Source organism: Rhinolophus ferrumequinum, chromosome 3 (assembly GCF_004115265.2).
Source record: "Rhinolophus ferrumequinum isolate MPI-CBG mRhiFer1 chromosome 3, mRhiFer1_v1.p, whole genome shotgun sequence".
NCBI lineage: Eukaryota > Metazoa > Chordata > Mammalia > Chiroptera > Rhinolophidae > Rhinolophus > Rhinolophus ferrumequinum.
In genome coordinates this window covers 10,175,094-10,193,652 of record NC_046286.1, presented here as the reverse complement: position 1 = coordinate 10,193,652, position 18,559 = coordinate 10,175,094, and the positions used below count along the sequence as shown (strand labels likewise).

Here is an 18,559-nt window from a genome sequence, read left to right as displayed (position 1 = left end):
TGAATCTGGACCTTCACCTGGAGTCGGATGCAGTCGTGGGTAAGGCTTGAGGTCAGGAAGAGTAGAATTCAGATCATGGCTTGGCTACTTGCTAGCCATGTAATTCTCCTGGGCAGCCTCAGTGTTCCTCATCTGGAAAATGGGGGTAATCCATATGTAACTTAGTCTGGACACTTGGTTGCAGGTAATTGAACCCAAGTCAAACTGGCTTAAAAAAGAAAAAGGGATAACGTGCTGGCTTGTGAATTGAAAACTCAGGGACCCACTTCAGGTTCAGCTAGATCAAAAATCCCCACAAACATCCTGCATTCTCAGACTTTCTTATCTTCCCTAAGTTTCACTTTCTTCTGGGTTGCCTTTACCCAAGGCAGCCTCTTTCCTTTGAGCAGCCCTAGAGGAAGAAGAAGGTCCCTTTCCCAGTTTGTCTCACTGAAGTCCTGGATGAGCTCCAATTAGCCAGAGCAGGTCCCAGTGAGCCCCTGTGGTAGGGAGGTGGGGTCATCCTGCCCACCTGCTCTGACCTGTGTGGCTGTCAGTTTCCTCATCTGGAAATGGAGACAATGTTGCTAACCTTGTAAATGTGCTGTGAGGATCTTGGGGGCATTTCCTAGGCCTGGTAGGAAGGGAGGTTTAAGACTGAAAAACTGCAGCAGAATTGCCGAAATCATTCAGAGGGAGGGAGGAGCTCACAAAGTGATGGATACAGGCCAGAGGGCTAAGAGGTCTGACCGCAGATGAGTTCCTATCTCAGGTAGCCTCTGTTTGCGTTACACCGAGGGACATGGCCCAGAATCTTAACGTGCTAGGAACACACGGTTGCTTTTGAAATCCTGTATCTTTCCTTTCACATGTAAAACAATTATTCTGAGAAGGAGTCCTGTAGACTTCACCAGACACCGGAAGGGCCCATGGTCAAGAATCCTTGATTTATCACTGAGGTTTCTTCCAGCTCTGACCTCCCGAGTTGATGAGTCTCTGGATGGAAAGGTGTGGGGCGAAGAAGACGTAAGGAAGGCATTTACTCACCAAATGAGTCCATGAGACTTCGGGTAGAGCCACAGAAGTTCCCTTACCTGGCATGTGCTTACCTGGAATTCCCTTTACTTGGCTGGCTGGTCTGGAGAACAGCTTCTTTTCTCAGGATGTAGAGAAAGCACCATTAGAACTTAATATATGCATATATACACGTAGAAAGATGTATAGGTATAGATATATAATTAAAGGTAAACATACATATATGCATTTTCTTATTACAAAATTAATAACTAGTCTTTGTAGCTAATTTGGGACGTAGAGAAAAATGATAAAGAGGGAAATAAAAATTATTTGTAATCCCACCACTCAAAATTAACCTCTCCGTATTATTTCAATTCAAAACAATATTTATGATCAGTCTAGTGTGTGCTTTTGTTTCTTAATTCCTTCCACTCAGCATTACAGCTTGCTTCGTTCCCAAGGAGTTAAAATATTTTTTCACTTGACTGTACCATAATTTGTTTAACCAATTTCCTATTGTTGGACATTTAGGTTGTTTAGCATTTTTTAATATTAAAAGTAAGGCCGTGATGACTATCTTTGTACCTAAATATATTTGTGCAGCTTCAATGATTTCCTTAGCATATTTTCCTAGGGATTGAATTACTGTTTAATGAGCAAAGTATGATTTGTATAAGGCGCATATGAATATTTATTTACCCTCTCACCACTGAAAGCTGTGCACTCTGACCACAGCTTTGCCAATTATTGAATATATAATTCCTTCCATCTTTGCCAATTTTACAGGTAAAAAGTGGAGCTTGTTGTTATTTGCATTTCTTTGATAACTTGTGAGACTGACCTTTTAAAACGAAGTATATTTCTTCGCTTGTGAATTTATTATATGGTCTTGACTTTGATAAAAAACATAAAGGTGAAAAGCTCCCAGCTCTGAGGCTTGCACAGGCATAGGATAAAGGGAACTGAACTTTGTGAGAGGCGAGGGATGTTGGCATCCAGGTGGCAGCACACCGTGGTTGCCAAAATGGTACCCCTCCCTGGGGGGGGTGGTCTCAGAAACTCTGGGAGGGTGATGGGAGGGATAGGGGGTACACTCCTGAAGTCACCCAAGGCAGGAATTCAAATGGCTTTTACTTGGTGATTGAGATCCTGGAGACACTAGGTTTATAAACGTAAATACCATGGAAGCATCAGAAACCTTGGAATCCAAAATAAATGCAGGTAACAATGCTGAGCTCCTCTTAGGGCATCCAGAGGACTGGCAGAGTTACAGCCTGGAAAGCTCTCCAAGTAGTGTGGACACTTAATAAGTGTTCCAGGAATACAGGTTATTGTCAGTATTGTTGGTGGGAATGGTAATAACAATAAGAGTGACAATAAGATCATTATCTTGTCTGCCATCCCGAAGAAGGAAATGGAAGAGGAAGGTTAAGACAGAGTTCAGTCTTTAAGGAGACGTATCTCCAAAATTTTAGAGAAACAGGTCAAGGTGAGTCTGTCACTGGATAATAGTAACAGTGATCCCCGGCCAAGTATCGCCAGCTTACTGTGTGCCTGACATGCAGCTTTACAGGCAGCATCTCATTTAATTCTCCTGGAAATACCAAGAAGTAGGAGAGGCCGAGAGAATTAAACAAGTCTCCAAGGTCACCGAGCCAGAAAGAGGCAGGACTGCCTGGAACCCAGGCCTTCTGGCTTCAGCACCTAGACGCAACCTCTGGAGCTGTATTGTCTGATGTCCTCACAGCCATTCTGGCTTGAGGGAAATAGGGGAGTCAAGGGGAAAAAAAAGACCACTGGATTTTTAGAAAAGGAATCGTCTCCATAAGAAAGAAAAGACACCCGGGGCTCTCTGATATTCTCAGACTTTGACAGGAAAGTGTATAAAGGAAGAGAAGAAAGACCCATATCCAAAGATGAATATTAAAGAGCAGCACACACCATACAGAGAGAGCTAAACTCAGCCAACAAGAACTTTTTAATCTATGTTCAGAGCAAGAAGAAAAAAGTGACCATGGTTGGCTGGCTGGGAAGGAGGTTGCAATGAGACTAGAAAAGAGCTGGCAGGCAAAGCCTAGCAATTTTCAATTTTCCTCCACCCTCCCCAGTAACGAGAACAATAGCAGTAGTACAGTCTATAGCTTCCGTGACTTTAAGCAAAACTACGTCTAACAAAACCAATTTTACCATAGGCGAGTTGACATAAACAAGAGTTACTATCCTATAGCATCTCATCAACCTTACAACGAAATGGCATGGCTGCTAGAGGACCTGCTGCGAAGGTACAAATCTGCAGTGAGCTTACTTGCACCAGGCAATCTTCTAAGTGCTTCATACATACTAACTCGTTTAGTTTTCACAAAACCCTAGGAGGCAAGAACTATGCTTATTCCACTTTTCATATAAGAAACTCGCTGGAGGTGTTCCACAGGGGTTAAGTAGCAGAGACAGAATCCAGGCAATCCGGGAAGGAGAAGACCAACACTCTGGAGAGGAAACTGAAGCCCGGACATAAATGCTGGTCCCCACTCCACGGGGGTCACGTCAGGATGAAAGTAACAGTAGATAGACACAGTTCCCAAGTCTGTGGGAGTGGTCCTGAGACGGCGTGAACAGAAAGGGAAGTGCCTACAACGGGAAAAGGGTGGATATTTTACTTTTCAAAGAAGAGACCACACAAAGCATAGAATGCTAGGCTGGGCCTGGGCATTCCACATCATAGAAGGGATTTACCAACAGATGGCTGATGGCCAGGACCCCATGTGGGTTCACAGGGAGCAAACCCTGCCAAACGATTAAGTTAGCTTCAGGAGACACTGTTGACCAGTAGTTCTCAACCTTTTAATCTGCCTCCTCGTCATTTAGGAGGGCAGCCCTCCTAGGTGACATTCCTTCTTGCACAGCGATTCTCCAGGAGGCCGTGTCCTCACACTTCTCCACCGGGGAAGTGGACCAGAATCTCTGGGGTGATGGGTATGGAAAACTTCCTAGGACTGTCCATTGGCTGTGACTTACTACCATAAACAGAGCGCATCACAACTGTATAGGGCATTCAACAAAATCTCACACTGTGTTTGGAACAAAATGGAGAAATGGGAATATATTTTCTTACAGACATGGATAATAACACGGAAAACATGTATTTGTTTTGCTTCAAGGACTCAATTGCATGAGTTTAAGGTGAGGAAAATCTGGTTTGAATGGAATTTTGTGTAGCATAGGCTCAGAGTTTTAGCTGAACTCAAAGATGTCATGGCTACAAAGTGAGGAAGCTGCTAAAAGACTCCAATAGTTTTTGGTTGTGTTAACAGAAGTAAAGTGCTCAGATCATGGGAGGTGACGATTCGAATCGTTGAAACATTCAAGCTGGTCAGAGCAGAGCGGTAACATGTGTAATATAGGATGGCACAGTCTTGAGAGTCATCTTTGCCAACTGCAGTGTATCCAGTGACCAAGTGATGCGAATCGGATTCTGGAAGCTTCTGTGAGATGGTAAAAGCTTACCTCGGAGATGACAGGACTTAGGCAAGAAGTCCCTTAACTTATTCAAAGAACTTACGAGTAGAAGAGAGGGAAACACATGCGCGTGCACCCACAGGCAAGAACGTAGGCATTGGCCCCATACCAAAAAAAAAATCCCAACGGCAACAGCTTTCCATACCCCTCTCATTGCTCTCCACCTGGCTATGGAGTGATCTGGCTTTGTAGCTTTCTCCTTCTCTAGCATGTGCTATTTTTGTGTACTCATCTCTGTACCGTCAGCTCCTACTAAGTCCTGGCCCACAACAGCTATTGAGTCGACTTTTGGTGAAAGGAACAGAATGGAATTGAACATCAGAGCTGCCCAACAGCAGAACAGGTCAGAGCTACCACAAGTTGTGAGCTGCCCGTACCAGGAGGGCTCAGGCAGAACCCAGCGGAGTCTGTGCCAGGGCTGCTGAGTGTGCAGCCTGCCTGACTTTATCACGTGACTTGCATGAGCCCAGCCCAGACGGTCTATCACTGTGTTGAAGACGTTTGTCATCCCATGCGGAAGACGATATTTAGCAGTTGCTAAAATCTACCTGCTTTTACCAGTTGGGGCCACTGTGGCATCTTGCCTCCCAGTATTAGGGGTTCCTGAACCCCAGGGCCTGAGGTCACAGATACCGACCTTGGCAGTGGCTCAGATTATCCAACCAGACCTGGACACAAGTTACTGACAGGGCACCACTGACCCATGCCAAGGTCCCAGAGTAGTACTGGGGAGCTGTGAGCAGGGTCTGAAAATGTCAGGTTCTATTCTACATGCCAGGAAGCAGGGCAGCAGCATGGGTGATCCCAAATCATGGATAACTCGGGATGTGAATTTGGCTATGAAATTGCGTCTTGCTCTTTTGTCAGATAATTGTCTCCCTAATTATCTAATGGTTCTTGCTGACCTCCCAAGGCATTTGCCTTCCCTGAGTGTACGTGGCTGAGCCCTACTGGCAGGCGCTGGGCACGCTGGCCACAGACGGTTCACAGGTGGGGCCTGGCCTATTTCCCATATGAGCGGGGAGGGCCAAATTTCTCATCCCTTAGCGCCAGAGCCTGCTCCTGCAGGAAGTGGCTAGCATTAATGGGGACAGTGTCGGGGGGGAGGGGTCAATAAGGAGAAGAGGAAGGGTGCTGAGAGGGGAATCAGAAAAACGGGGGTCCCTCCCCAAGAAAAGCAGCAGCCCCTCCCAGCTTGGCCTCATCCCTGGTATGACATGGAAAATTAAGTGCCCTGCATGTCATTATTAGTCCAAGTGACATTCACAAACACTTGCCTCCAAGAGTCATCAAGAACATCTGTCACCGGGCTGGCACAGACCCCAGGAGGGCCAGGGGAACAGCAAGCATGCTTCTAACGCACAGTGCGGAATTAGCCAGGATGCAGCCGTGTCTTCGTGGGGCTTGTTATGCTGCCATCATCTCCAGGTCGGGGAAGTGAGGCATATGAGAAGAGAGACCCTGGCAGTGGGGGGAGAAAGCAGGGAGTCCATGCCCCCCTGCTCTGTCTGCGGGCCCCACTTTCCATATCATATTCTTCCATGAGTATCAGACAAGTTCCCCACCCTGGAGAGACTGGACTACCCTACTGATGGGGCTGGTGGGCGAACATCTTTTACTATTATTGCTCCATCTCCCATCTGGGGAAAGGATAAGAGGGCAGATTCAGCCAGTTCCCACCCCATCGGGATCTTATCAAGCAACACTTCAGTGGAGATCTGCCTCGTCCCCCATGAAAATGCAACCAGCTTCATCATGGATTGGAGGGAAATTTACCGATGACCTGGGATCTTGTGGATATGGGGTGAAACTGGTAGGGACAGGCGTTCCCTAAAGGAAGAGGCCATGCTAGGAACAGGACCTGCTACCTCTGCAGGGCAGATCCTTTGACTCAGCTGTTTCTCCAGACATCCCAGCTTCTACTGAAAGGGCAGGTTGAGCCTGCATAGGCAGAGGAAGAGTAAAGTGTAAAGGAGGAAATTGGGGAGGACGAAGAGGAAAGCTTACCAGCAGTTCCCTGGTTGGAACCAAAATCAAAATCAGCCTGCTTTGGATTTTATTTTTCTAAATATTCTAAAACTTTTCTTAATTTCTTTCATACTGTTTGACTGTTGAAACCTAACATTCACAAGTGGGTTTTGGACAGAACAAATATTATGACCATTTTATAGATGGTAAAACTAAGTCTCAAACGAATTGAGTAGATTTCCCAGGGTTCCACAAGGTAAACCAGAGATATGGTCTCCCAAGTCTAGGTACCATGCTGGGAGGCACATGTCACTAACACCTCACAGAGTTTTTACTAAGGCTGGAGACTTGGGTTGAGAGCACCAACTATAATTTCTCTTCCTGGGAAGGATGGGATAAGCCGTTGTAAATCTGATGGGATTTTTCTCTCCCAGCTTCCGCTGCTTCCCCCACATTTTTAAGGTCCAGCAATGTTGGAGCAAAGGGGAACACGGGTGTCAGTGAGAAACTTGGGTCTCACTCAGAAATAGGTCAAGATGAGGATTTGGGGGTTCTATGCCTCACCAGGTGAGACATTGTGAAGTGACAAAGTTGTCAGAGGCATCGCAGAGAAAAGTGAGTCTGGAGTCAGAAGTCCAGAGTGGTGATGAGGATGCAAATTTAACATAACATGACTTAAATTCATAGGATTTCTATGTTTCTCATGTGAAAGAATTCTAGTGGAAGAGAGTTTAAGTCTAGTTTTCTGGGTAGCATGGCCACCAGGGGCCCCACCCCTTCTATCTTTCTGCTCTGCTATCCATAGCACAGTATCTGTCTTTAAGGTTGCCTCATGGTGCAAAACGGCTGCTGGAGATCTAGCTATCACACCTCCTTTCTACACAGCGGGAAAGGCAAAAAGCAAAAAGGCAAGAGGGAAAAGAGGATGAGATTCTCAGAAGTTCTACCCAATAACTTCTTATATCTAATTGGGTACACTTGTCTGCAAGGGAGGCTGGGACGTGTAGTTTTTTTTTTTTTTTAAAGCTAGGCACAATATACTCCCAGTAATACAGAGAAAATAGAGAGACAGCTACCATGTTCCCCCAAAAATAAGACCTAGCCTAACCATCAGCTCTAATGCGTCTTTTGGAACAAAAATTAATATAAGACCCAGTATTATATTACATTATATTATATTATATTATATTAATTACCATTTCTTATATTATATTAAGGTAAGACCAGGTCTTATGTTAATTTTTGCTCCAAAAGACACATTATAGCTGATGGTCCGGCTAGGTCTTATTTTCAGGGAAACACGGTAGCATCTCCAGAACCTGAGTCTGCACCCAGCTCCACCATTTACTAGACCTGGAACCATGGGCAAATCAGTTCACTGCTTTTGGGCTCCATTTTCTCATCTGTAAAGTGGAAACAGAGATTCCTCCCTGCATATTCCATAGATTGTCATGTGGACTGAATGAGTTCCTGTATTTGAAAGTGCATCTTTCATGGTCAACTACGAAGTACTGGATACGTGTAAGTACTTATTGTTATTGGGAGACTGCCCACTTTCCCTTCCCCCACCCCTCGTTCTTGTCGCTGTTCTCCAGGCTGCCTCTTATGGATCTATTCTTCTAAGACTTACTCCAAGAATGTTGTAAACCAGGAAAATGATCTGGGAGAGTTTTACGAGATCAAGGTAGAATGTGTAACCCCTTTTAGAAATTTTTGTAGTTCAATTGGAAATTCTGGAAGACCCAAACATGTGCATCTCTAACAGTGGAATTTCAAAACCCACAGCAAGTCTGCGTATAGGAGAGCCGGTTTTCAGGGATGCCTTCCAAGAGTGTCTCAGACCATATCACTGCCTTCTCATCTTGCCCTGTTGCTCTGCATGAGAAGAAAACACCACTTATCTTCATAGCCTTCACAGCTTCTGTTCAGAGTTGACTAGTTTCTCTACTTGTCATTTTTTCATCATTCTCAAAAAGCTCTGGCAGGAGACATCTCCGAGGATAGAAATAATTAGCAGTAGTAAAGGGATTAGTGTGCATTGGGTCTGCCTCTCTTCTGAAATGTAGCTTTCCCCCTCTCTAGTAAGGGAGAACCAGAAAACCCTTGTCAATTTTACACACATATGTTTTGTTAGTTTGAAGGTGGAGATGGAGATGTTGTTTATTTCACACCAGAAAAAACGCCAAAGAAGGTTTACAGAGGGAGGGGCTGGAGGGAGGAGTGCCTAGGACTTGGGGGTCAGGGCTGGTGGTGGCAGCCATCAGAATGACATCAAACACTCATCGGACAAGTAGATTTCCCCAAGCGTGTTCACAGCAGCTAGCTCCTTTTAGCCTCAGTACAGCTCTGGGCAGACCGTGGGTGGGCAAGTCACGAAACCCAGTTGTTCTGACCTCAAACACCACCCCAGTGTTTCCCAGCCCTGGTGACACACTGGAATCCCCTGGACAGTATCCTCCCTCCAGAAGATCTTGAGTCAGCGTGGAGTGATGGTCTCTGAGGCGCAATGTTTGCAAAGCTCCCCCAGTGAGTCTGACGGGTGTTCAGCGTCATGCCGTTGGGGAATTAGGGGTGTGAGCAGCACTGGTGGGTAGAGCCCCTGAAAGTCCCACAGCGAGGGGTTTCTTCTCTGAATTTGTGGTGAGGAGAGAAGACAGAAGACCTGGCTTCTAGTCCCAGCTCTATCACGCACTAGTCACCTCACCTCTCCAGACTGCTCCATCTATAACAGTGAACTAAAAATCCCTTCACGTGGGGATATCGCCAAAGAGGTAAAGTATGGGAGACACTTAGGAAACACAGCATCTTGCGCATTTTAGTTGCTGGAGTCATTTTTCTGACCCCTCAGCTGAGCCTGAGGGATTAATACAGGCAGGGTTTCATTGCACTTCACTTTATTGGGCTTCACAGATTTTGTGTTTGTTACAAATTGAAGGTTTGTGGCAACCCTGCCTTGAACAAGTCTATCGGCTCCACTTTTCCAACATCATGTTCTCACTCCGTGTCTCTCTGTTACACTTGGTAATTCTCACCATATTTCAAACTTTTCGTTATTGCTGTATTTGTCAGGGTGATGCGTGATCGGTGATCTTTGATGTTACTATTGTAATTGTTTTGGGGCACCACTAAATGCACCCCTGGAAGGTGGCAAACTTAATCTATAACTGTTGTGTGTGTTCTCAGTGCTCCACCAACCGGCGTTTCCCTCATCTCTCTCCTCCTCCTCGGGCCTCCCTATTCTCTGAGACACAGCATTGAAATTAGGCCAGTTAATGACCTGCGATGGCCTCTAAGTGTTCAAGTGAAAGGAAGAGTTGCACGTGTCTGTCTTTAAATCAAAAGCTAGAAATGATTAAGCTGACTGAGGGAGGCATGTCAAAAGCCGAGACAGGCTGAAAGCTAGGCCTCTTACACCAAAGAGCGAGCCAAGTTGTGAATGCAAAGGAAAGGTTCTTGAAGGAAAGTAAAGGTGCTATTCCAGTGAGTGATCAGAAAGCAAAACAGCCTTCTTGCTGATGCGGAGGAGGTTTTAGTCGTCTAGATGGAAGGTCAAGCCAGCCACGACATTCCCATTAAGCCAAAGCCCAATCCAGAGCGAGGCCCTAACTCTCTTCAATTCTGTGAAGCCTGAGAGAGGTGAGGAAGGTGCAGAAGAAAAGTCAGAACCTAGCAGAGGTTGGTTCGTGAAGTTTAAGGAAAGATGCTATCGCCATAACATAAACATGCAAAGTGCTGATGTAGAAGCTGCAGCAAGTTATCTAGAAAATCTAGTTAAGATAATTAATGAAGTGGCTGCCCTAAAAAACCAGATTTTTCAATGTAGACAAAACAGCCTTCTATTGGAAGGTGCCATCTAGGACCTCCATAGCTAGAGAGAAGTCAGTGCCTGGCTTCAAAGCTTCAAAGGACAGGCTGACTCTCTTGTCAGGGGCTAATGCAGCTGGTGATTTTAAGTTGAAGCCAGAGCTCGTTTACCATCTGAAAATCCCAGGGCCCTTAGGAATTATGCTAAGTTTACTCTATAAAGCCTGTGCTCTATAAACGGAACAACAAGCCTGGATGACAGCACATGTGTTTACACAATGGTTCACTGAATATTTTAAGCCCGCTATTAAGAAATACTGCTCAGAAAACAAGATTCTTTTCAAACATTACTGTTTCTTGACAATGCGCCTGGTCCCCCCAGAGCTCTGATGCAGATGAACAAGAAGAGTAACGTTGTTTTCATGCTGCTAACACAGCATCTATTCTGCAGCCCATGGATTAAGGAGTCATTTTGACTTTCAAGTTTTATTATTTAAGAAATACATTTCATAAGGCTATAGGTGCGGTAGCGATTCCTCTGATCTATCTGGGCAAAGTAAATGGAAAGCCTTCCGAAAAGTATTCACCATTCCAGATGCCATTAAGTAAGAATATTCGTGAATCATGGGAAGAGGTCAAAAGATCAACATTAACAGGAGTTCGGAAGAAGTTAATTCCAACCCTCAGGGATAACTGAGGAGTCCAAGACTCCAGTGGAGGGAGAAACTGCAGATGTGGTGGGAATAGCAAGAGAACTAGAATTAGAAGTGGAGCCTGAAGATGTGACTGAATTGCTGCAATCTCATGATAAAACTTTAATGAGTGAGGAGTGCTCCTTACGGATGAGCAAAGAAAGTGGTTTCTTGAGATGAAATCTACTCCGGCTGAAGATGCTGTGAAGATTGTTAAAATGACAACCATGGATTTAGGCTATTATATAAACTTCGTTGCTAACACAGCGGCAGGGTTTGAGAGGATTGACTCCGATGTTGAAAGAACTACGATGGGTAAAAGGGTATCAAAACAACATCTCATGCTACAAAGAAATCATTCATGAAAGGAAGAGTCAGTCAATATGACAAACTTCATTGTTGTTTTAAGAAGTTTCCTCAGCCACCCAACCTTCAGCAACCGCCATCCTAATCAATCAGCAGTCATCAACAATGAGGCAAGGCCCTCCACCAGCAAAACGATTAGAGTCTCCTGAAGGCTCAGATGATGGTTAGCATTTTTTAGCCATAAAGTATTTTTTTAATTAAGTGTGTACATTTTTAGATATAATGTTATTGAGCCATCAGTATACTACAGTATAGTAAAAACATAACATTATATGCACTGGAAAACCAAAACAATGAATGTGACTCGCTTTATTGTGGTGGTCTGGAACCGAACCCACAGTTTCTCCAAGGTGTACCTGTACAAGGAGGATGGAATCAGGGGCTCCAAACAGTAGCTTTTGTTATCTCCCTGTACTTTACTTCTCTGAGCCTCAGGCTTCTCATCTGCAGAATGGGATTAATAATAACTGTCCTGCCTGCCTCACAAGGTTGTCGTGAAATGGAAGATGATGTCAAGCATAAAAGAAGAGCATTTGCTAGTAGCAGAGATCTGACTACAATGGGTTAACCAAATGTGGGGGCTGGTTTTTGGCAAGCGATGTAGTTCCCCGCGGAGGTAGTTCAGGGCTGGTGTGGGAGCACACCGGAGGACTTCAGGGTCTAAAGCTACCTTCTGCAGTTCAATTGCACAATCTTTAATGCGTGGCTTACTGCTTCTGGGCTTGCTGACACTTCCACCTGGGAACCTTCTCTGGGATGCCCAGCCCACAGTCAGAACAGGCCAAAGTGCAGGGGGCTTGTCCCCAGAAGCAACCCCAACCTATAACCCCAATACAGGGAGTTGGAAGGTTAATACTCCAAATTCCTCCCCTTGGGGGAGCAGAGAGGAAGACAACTGAGTCATGGTCTGTGCTTGTCTCACACAGGATCCAAGGAGAACTGAAACCTCGTTGCCCACAGTTGGTGACTCGCTTAGCGAAACACCCTGCATGGACTCCCTTTCCCATTCCCTTACCAGTGAGTCCTGGGACCACCTCCCAAATAAACTACTGGTGCTGGAATCCTTGTTTCAGGGTTTGCTTCTGGGGACCCACACCCAAACAGGCACCATCCTCCTGCATGAGTCAGCCCCTTTAGAGAGCCCCCCAAAAGTCTCATCCAGTGACTTCTGCTTGTGTCATTGTGTTTCCTCCAACCTGCAGAGGAGGCTGAGAAAGGTAGTTGTTTGTTCAGGCCCCTTGCCTCCCCAGGTAAAATCAGGGCTCTGCTTGGAAGTTAGGAGAGGAGAATGATGGGGAGGTGTGCAAGTGCCCCCGAGCTGTGGCGGAAGCAATGTTTCTTGGCACCTGCCCACACCATCCCAGAACCCAATAGCTGGCCTGTAGCTGAGGCCAGCCTGGGAAGGAAGATAATCCAGGCTGCTTTTCTGTCTCACTGTCAGTGCTCTGTTCTCATCTCTGGAGACACTGAGACATGGAAAAGCCAAGAGGGGTGTGTTAGTTCTTGCCAATTAAGCCTGTGGTCTGGCATGTGTGTGTGTGTGACGAGACTGGGTGCCCTGTGAGTGACAGAAGGGTTCAGGACATGAAGTCAAATTAATGCCCATCATCTTCAAAGTCTCAGAGGTGGGGGAGGGGGTTTGAGCGAGCAGAATCACGCAAAACCACAGACTGATGTGCCAGCCCTGGGTGAAAGCTGGGCCACGGAGCTGTGTAACATGGATGCACGAGCTCATTAACGATTTACAAAGGAGAGCTATTTCCAGCTGGGGTGGGCTGCAAAGAGGGGCTCCGACTTGTTCTGTGGCTATGGGGCTGATGCTGCGGGGGAGCGCACAGATCCGGATGTGGAATCTTCTAGTAAATGCTAAAGAAGATAAGTGGTCAGAAATTAAGCATCACAGGCAGCTATTAAACGCTTACCCTTCTAACTAGGTAATGAGCTGGTGCTAACACCAAGTTAAGGGGCTTTGTAGTTCAGTGATTAGCCACCTAAAAGGTTAAAATAGAAATGAAATGCTTGATGAACTTTATCCACTGGAGCTTTTTCATGAGTTAACTGAAGGGACTTCGCATGCCTGGGTTGGAGTGGGCGGGGGATATATTCTGGGGCGGGGGGCTTCTGGGCCCCAGTGGAGTGGAATGTAAGCTGTCTCCTGGGGTGCAGGTGGGGCTTGGAAAGAAGCAGGGAGAGGTAGATCTTTTAGGTGGAACCTGTGAAGACAGAGGCAGAGGCAGCAATGATCGGTACTGGTTAAGGACCTGTGTGGGCCCCTGGTGTATTTGTCAGCTGTTGCCACAATAATGCTACGTGACAAACAACCTCAAAATCCAGGTGGCTCACAACCACTGATATTTCATCTTCTTACTTGTGGCTCTGCAGGTTGGCTGGAGTTCAACTGGTCTCTGCTTGGCCGGCCTGGGCTGAGCTCCAGGCTCCAGGTTTGGTTTAGACCTTCTCTGTATATCTCATTCTGGAGCGTAAGCCGAAGGGCAGTGGTTATACAGAGTACGCTCCTCTCACGGTGATAGCAGGCATGTAACAGGGTGAGCCCAGCTGGAAAGGCCAATGTCAGGCCTCTGCGAAATCACATGGGCCCAAGGAAGGGATATGGCCAAACCCAGAGTCAAGGGGAAGGGCATACACTTCCCCCACCATCAGGCCACAGCAAGGCTATGGAAGTCCCATTTTATTACAGGGGAGTAAAGAAGCAGGATCAACAACTCAGTCTCCCACATCTGGTATACCTAATGGAAAAGGCTATCTCTAGGGCAATGGTTCAGTTCTGATCAGAGTTACCTGGCGGACTCGTTAGCACATGCATGCAGGGACCTACTCCCCTGCATTTCTGGCTCAGTCTGTCTGGAGTGGGGTCTGAGAATCTGCAGTTCTCATCAGTGAGCAGATGCTGTCAGCCTGGGGACCACACTTTGAGAACCTCTGGTCTAGGGAAATACTAGAAGGTTTGTTCAGAGAGGATGGGAGAGGGCAACCTGTACCCTCGAATGTTACACAAAAGAGCTATATTTCCTGAGCCCTTGCTACATTCCAGTCATTGTTCTAAAAACATGCTGTGTGTTCTCATGGTTGGTAAGCCAACCCTCTGAGGTGTGGTATTGCCACCTGACAGTGGAAGGTGCTCATCCACAAGGGCTGATGCGACTTATGAGGTCCCACAGCTTGGAGGTGGTGCCACTGGAGCTCGTAGCAGGTGCTCTGTCCTGACTTCAGGCTTTCTCCTGTTGGCAGTGGGAAGTCAGGGTCAAGTTCTAAGGGGAGGCATGTTCTGTGGAGGAGAAAACTCTGGATTTGGAACTGGATGGTCTGGGCACAAACCACACTTTGACTTCTGGTAGCTAGATTTTCATTTATTCAATCAACAAATATGTATGGAGTGTCTGCTTTGGGGTAGACGCTAATCAAGACCCTAGGGTTAGAATGAGACAGGCAAAGTCCTGGCTTCAAGGAGCTTACATTCTTATGGGAGAGAGGGACAGTCATTTTTAAATATACACTAGGAATAAAAACGATGAATGTAAGGAGACAGAGACTGAGGCGCTACTGATTTATATGGGTGGTCAGGGATGGCCCCTCTAAGGGTAAAGTTGGAACAGAGACCTGAATGGAGTGAAAGAGACAACCAGGTGGGAGAAACAACACGAGCAAAGGCCCTGGGGCAGGAACAAGCTGGTCATGTTGGAGAAGCAGCAAGGAACCCAGTGCATCTGGAGGAAAAGTAACAGTAAATGAGGGCAGAGGAAAGGACAAGGCTGGATTACGTGGGGCCTCGTAGGTCATGATGAGGCCTTGCCTTTATCCTCCATGAAATAGGAGCCATTTGGGGATTGAATGCAGGCAAGTGGCATGATACGATTAAAAAGGAAGATTCTGGCTGCTGGGTGGAGAATAGACTACAGGGGGCCAGGGTGGAAGAAGGGAGACAAATTACAGGATGGTTGTAGGGGTCTTAGCTATGTCTTGAGAGCTTCCTACCCCTTACTGTTCACATCCATAAAATGGCATAAAATTCCATCTTTTCCTCTCAGGCTTGTTACGAGGGCAGAAGGAGACCAGGTTGGGGGCATGTGAGTGAGCAGGAAATTCTCAGGTACGGAACAAAGCAGCACGTTGTGATGGTTTTCCTGTCAGAATTCTTGGGTCTACACCTGCCTGGCCCAAGAAACTCACAGCCCACAGCCTCAAGTGAAGAGAAGGTCCAGTCTCCCTCTCCGGAGCAGAATATCTCACCCATCTGCCCCAGCTGCTCAGTCAGCACCCCCCACCCTCTCTGCCTCAAGTCTTCTAACTCCGACAGGGAGTGATTATTTATATTCTTGTTTAATGAGCTCATTAAACATGTGCTGCAGGAGTTCTGAGAATAAATCTCCTTCTCTAGTGGCTCTTAAGTGTGTTTGGCTGGTGCCTGGCTGCAGCGAGAGAGGTGACAGCTGTGGGTACAAAGGTGGCCAGTCGTCAGGGGCTTGGTGAACTATGGTCTTTCTCCTGGGGTGTGTGAAGACAGGGCAGGAGGCTGTCCAGGTCCTGGTGTGGAGGCAGGGTCTAAGGAGCTGGGATGGTGGCAGCAGCCAGCATTGAACACCAGAGATTTTTATTGCCCGTTAAAATGCCACTCTGAGCCCGTGCCAAGGGCTGCTTCTCAAGGTGGCTCTGCTCTCCTCCCCCAAGCTTTGATTGTCACTCAAAAAAAGTTTGAGTGGAACAGGGAGGCTTTGAAAATTCCCTGGTCGGGTAGGTAACATTCCTTTCCCTCAGGCAGGGGCTGGAAGGACGGTTCTGTCACGCAGCAAAAGTTGTGTGGGTGGTGGCTGCCTCCTTGATGCTGGGAAAGCACAGGTGCTTAGGTTCAGCCCCAAACCCCACTCTCCCCCATCCTGCCTTGAGTGGGCACAGGAATAAGATGCCATCCCAAAATGCTTCCTTCACAGAAGATCAGAGGGCCTGAAATTCTACCATTAGAGATGCGTTCAAGACGTGTTTATTTTATGCTTATAATGTCAGGTTTGGGCCACTCACTAGGAAGACAGCCATGAACAGGACACTGTTGGTCTCCTGCAGCTCACATGTCCCAGGAAGACCGACATTAAAGGACTATGTGCTTGAGTTGTGACGGATTCGGTTACTGCAGCTGTGATAGGTGCTGTGTGTGGTTCTATGAGAGCAGATCCTGGGGGACTGACCTCGCCCGGGAAGATCAGGGAAGTCTTGCTGGAGGAAATGTCTCAGAAGATCAAGTAGGAGCTCAGTCAGGCAGGAGACATGGGAGCACTGCAGGTACAGGGCTGCCACGTTTGTCTCTGGAGCAGGAAGGGGTGTGTTCTGTGGTACATCTTCTGGTCCCTTGCCTCAGATGTGAGCCAGGTTGTGCCATCCTTCTGCATGTTTAGGGTCCACCAGTGGGCAGTATGCTGGATGTGGCCTGGATAGAGCAAAGTGGACTGAGACACCCCCTCCTGGATCAAGGGTGCCCCTTATCCGAAGCCCTCTCTGCCCTCCTATGTCTCAAGTCCCGTAGAGACAGGGTGCGCCTAACAAAGCCACGCCCCTCACATTGTTCTGAGGCCGAGGCCATCATGTCCCCTCCTCCCTAGGCTATTTCCAAGATGCAGTGGCCCAGGGCTTCGTGGCAGCTTTGTGGGTATGTGGGGGTTATATCTGAAATTAGCGTTTGGATGTCACAACAAACCAGCCTGGGATCCAGGCCTCTAGTTCAAGCCTTCTTACTGTTTTCTGATCTGTCACGTAACATTTTTAAAAACTTACTTGTCTCATTGTAGACGTGTTTTTATGTTGCAAGTCATCTGCTATCTTTGGTTGCAAGGAAGTGAATTATAAATCACAACACCAATTGATGGAAATTAGGTCAAAAGTGCCAAGTGAATGCAGGTGTTTTCTTCTCCAGGAATGATAACGGTAATAAGAGCCAACCTTTCTGAGAAGTTATTACATACCAGATACGATGCTAAGCGGTTGCCATTTATTAGCTCATTTAATTCGTTCCACATCCCAATGAAGAAGGTGCTGTTATTATCTTGATTTCAGGGATGAGAAAACTAAGGCACCAAGTGGCTAAGAGGCTTGCCCGAGGTGTCCTGGCTCCAGGGTCTGCCCCTTGGCACCTTGATAAAACGCAGCTAGCATCTGAGTGATTGCTGTTTGCTTACCACTGCACTGAGCGTGCGTGCAACTCCTGGGAGGCGGCTGCTTCTATTATGCCCTCTTCACAGGGTAGGGATCTCTGGGATGAGAGAAGTTAGGTAAGATGCCCAGTGTCTCCCAGCTTGGGAGTGGCAGAGCCAGCATTCGAACCCAGGCCTGCTGTGCTCCAGACAACTCCCGATCACTCTTCTTCCCAGGACATGAGCTGGGATGGAGAGGAATGAGATGGCTATCTTGGGATCACATTTGGTGTGTTCAAAATAGAGGCCAGTGACCCCATTTCCCTTCTAGGCTGTCTCCTTTCCAGCCTGACTAATCTATTAACAAACCCAGACCATCAGCCCATTGTCACTCAGAACCACCATGAGGAAAGAGGGAAAGTGTGAACCAGACCAAACCATCCCACCCACCCACATGTATGGAGGAAACAGGTGGGTGCAGCAGGGAGGGTCTCAGTTAGACAAGTGGAAGAACTTCCAGGTTCCGCTGGTAGTTAATGTCTGACAAGCAAAGCCACTGGCTTCTTTGAAAGCAGAGGTGGCCTCTCAGCTGCCTAAAGGGCCTGGAGGATTCCTTCTGAGGCAGGCCTGCCTTTTGTCCCTTCTCCATGCTGAGAAACCTGATGACCGTGCCCTGGGGCATTCTAATTTATAAATTGCCATTGAACCATGGCTACTTGCCCTCCCCATTGCTGCTTCCTCCCAGGACCGAAATGAAACCCGGGTCATGGTTCAGCCCTAGTGATGGGGTGTGCTCAGGGGAGAGGGAGATTTATGAGCTGGTCTCTGCCCTCAATGAGCCATCATCCCCCAGGGCCACTGTGACCACTGCCTCTCTGGCTGCGTGAAGCCTAGGCCCAGAGCCGAGGGGCAGACAGGCGTGCAGAGCTGGAGGATGGTGCCATGAATCTCTGACGCCCTGGGGCTCCCTGGCTCCTGGATGTCCAGTGGAGGGAACAGCCGATAGATCACAGCTGGGCTGCTGACCTTGAGTCTTAAGCAAAGTGAAGAATAAAAGGTCATATTTATTCCATCAGCGCC

The 18,559-nt window shown here is 47.2% G+C and overlaps 1 protein-coding gene across 1 annotated transcript in view; it reads left to right on the top strand.

Annotated features, from left to right (window-relative positions):
• The window catches only part of LRFN2 (leucine rich repeat and fibronectin type III domain containing 2), a 188,274-nt gene that overhangs the window by 143,756 nt on the left and 25,959 nt on the right, over window positions 1–18,559 (top strand). The window lies entirely within an intron of this gene.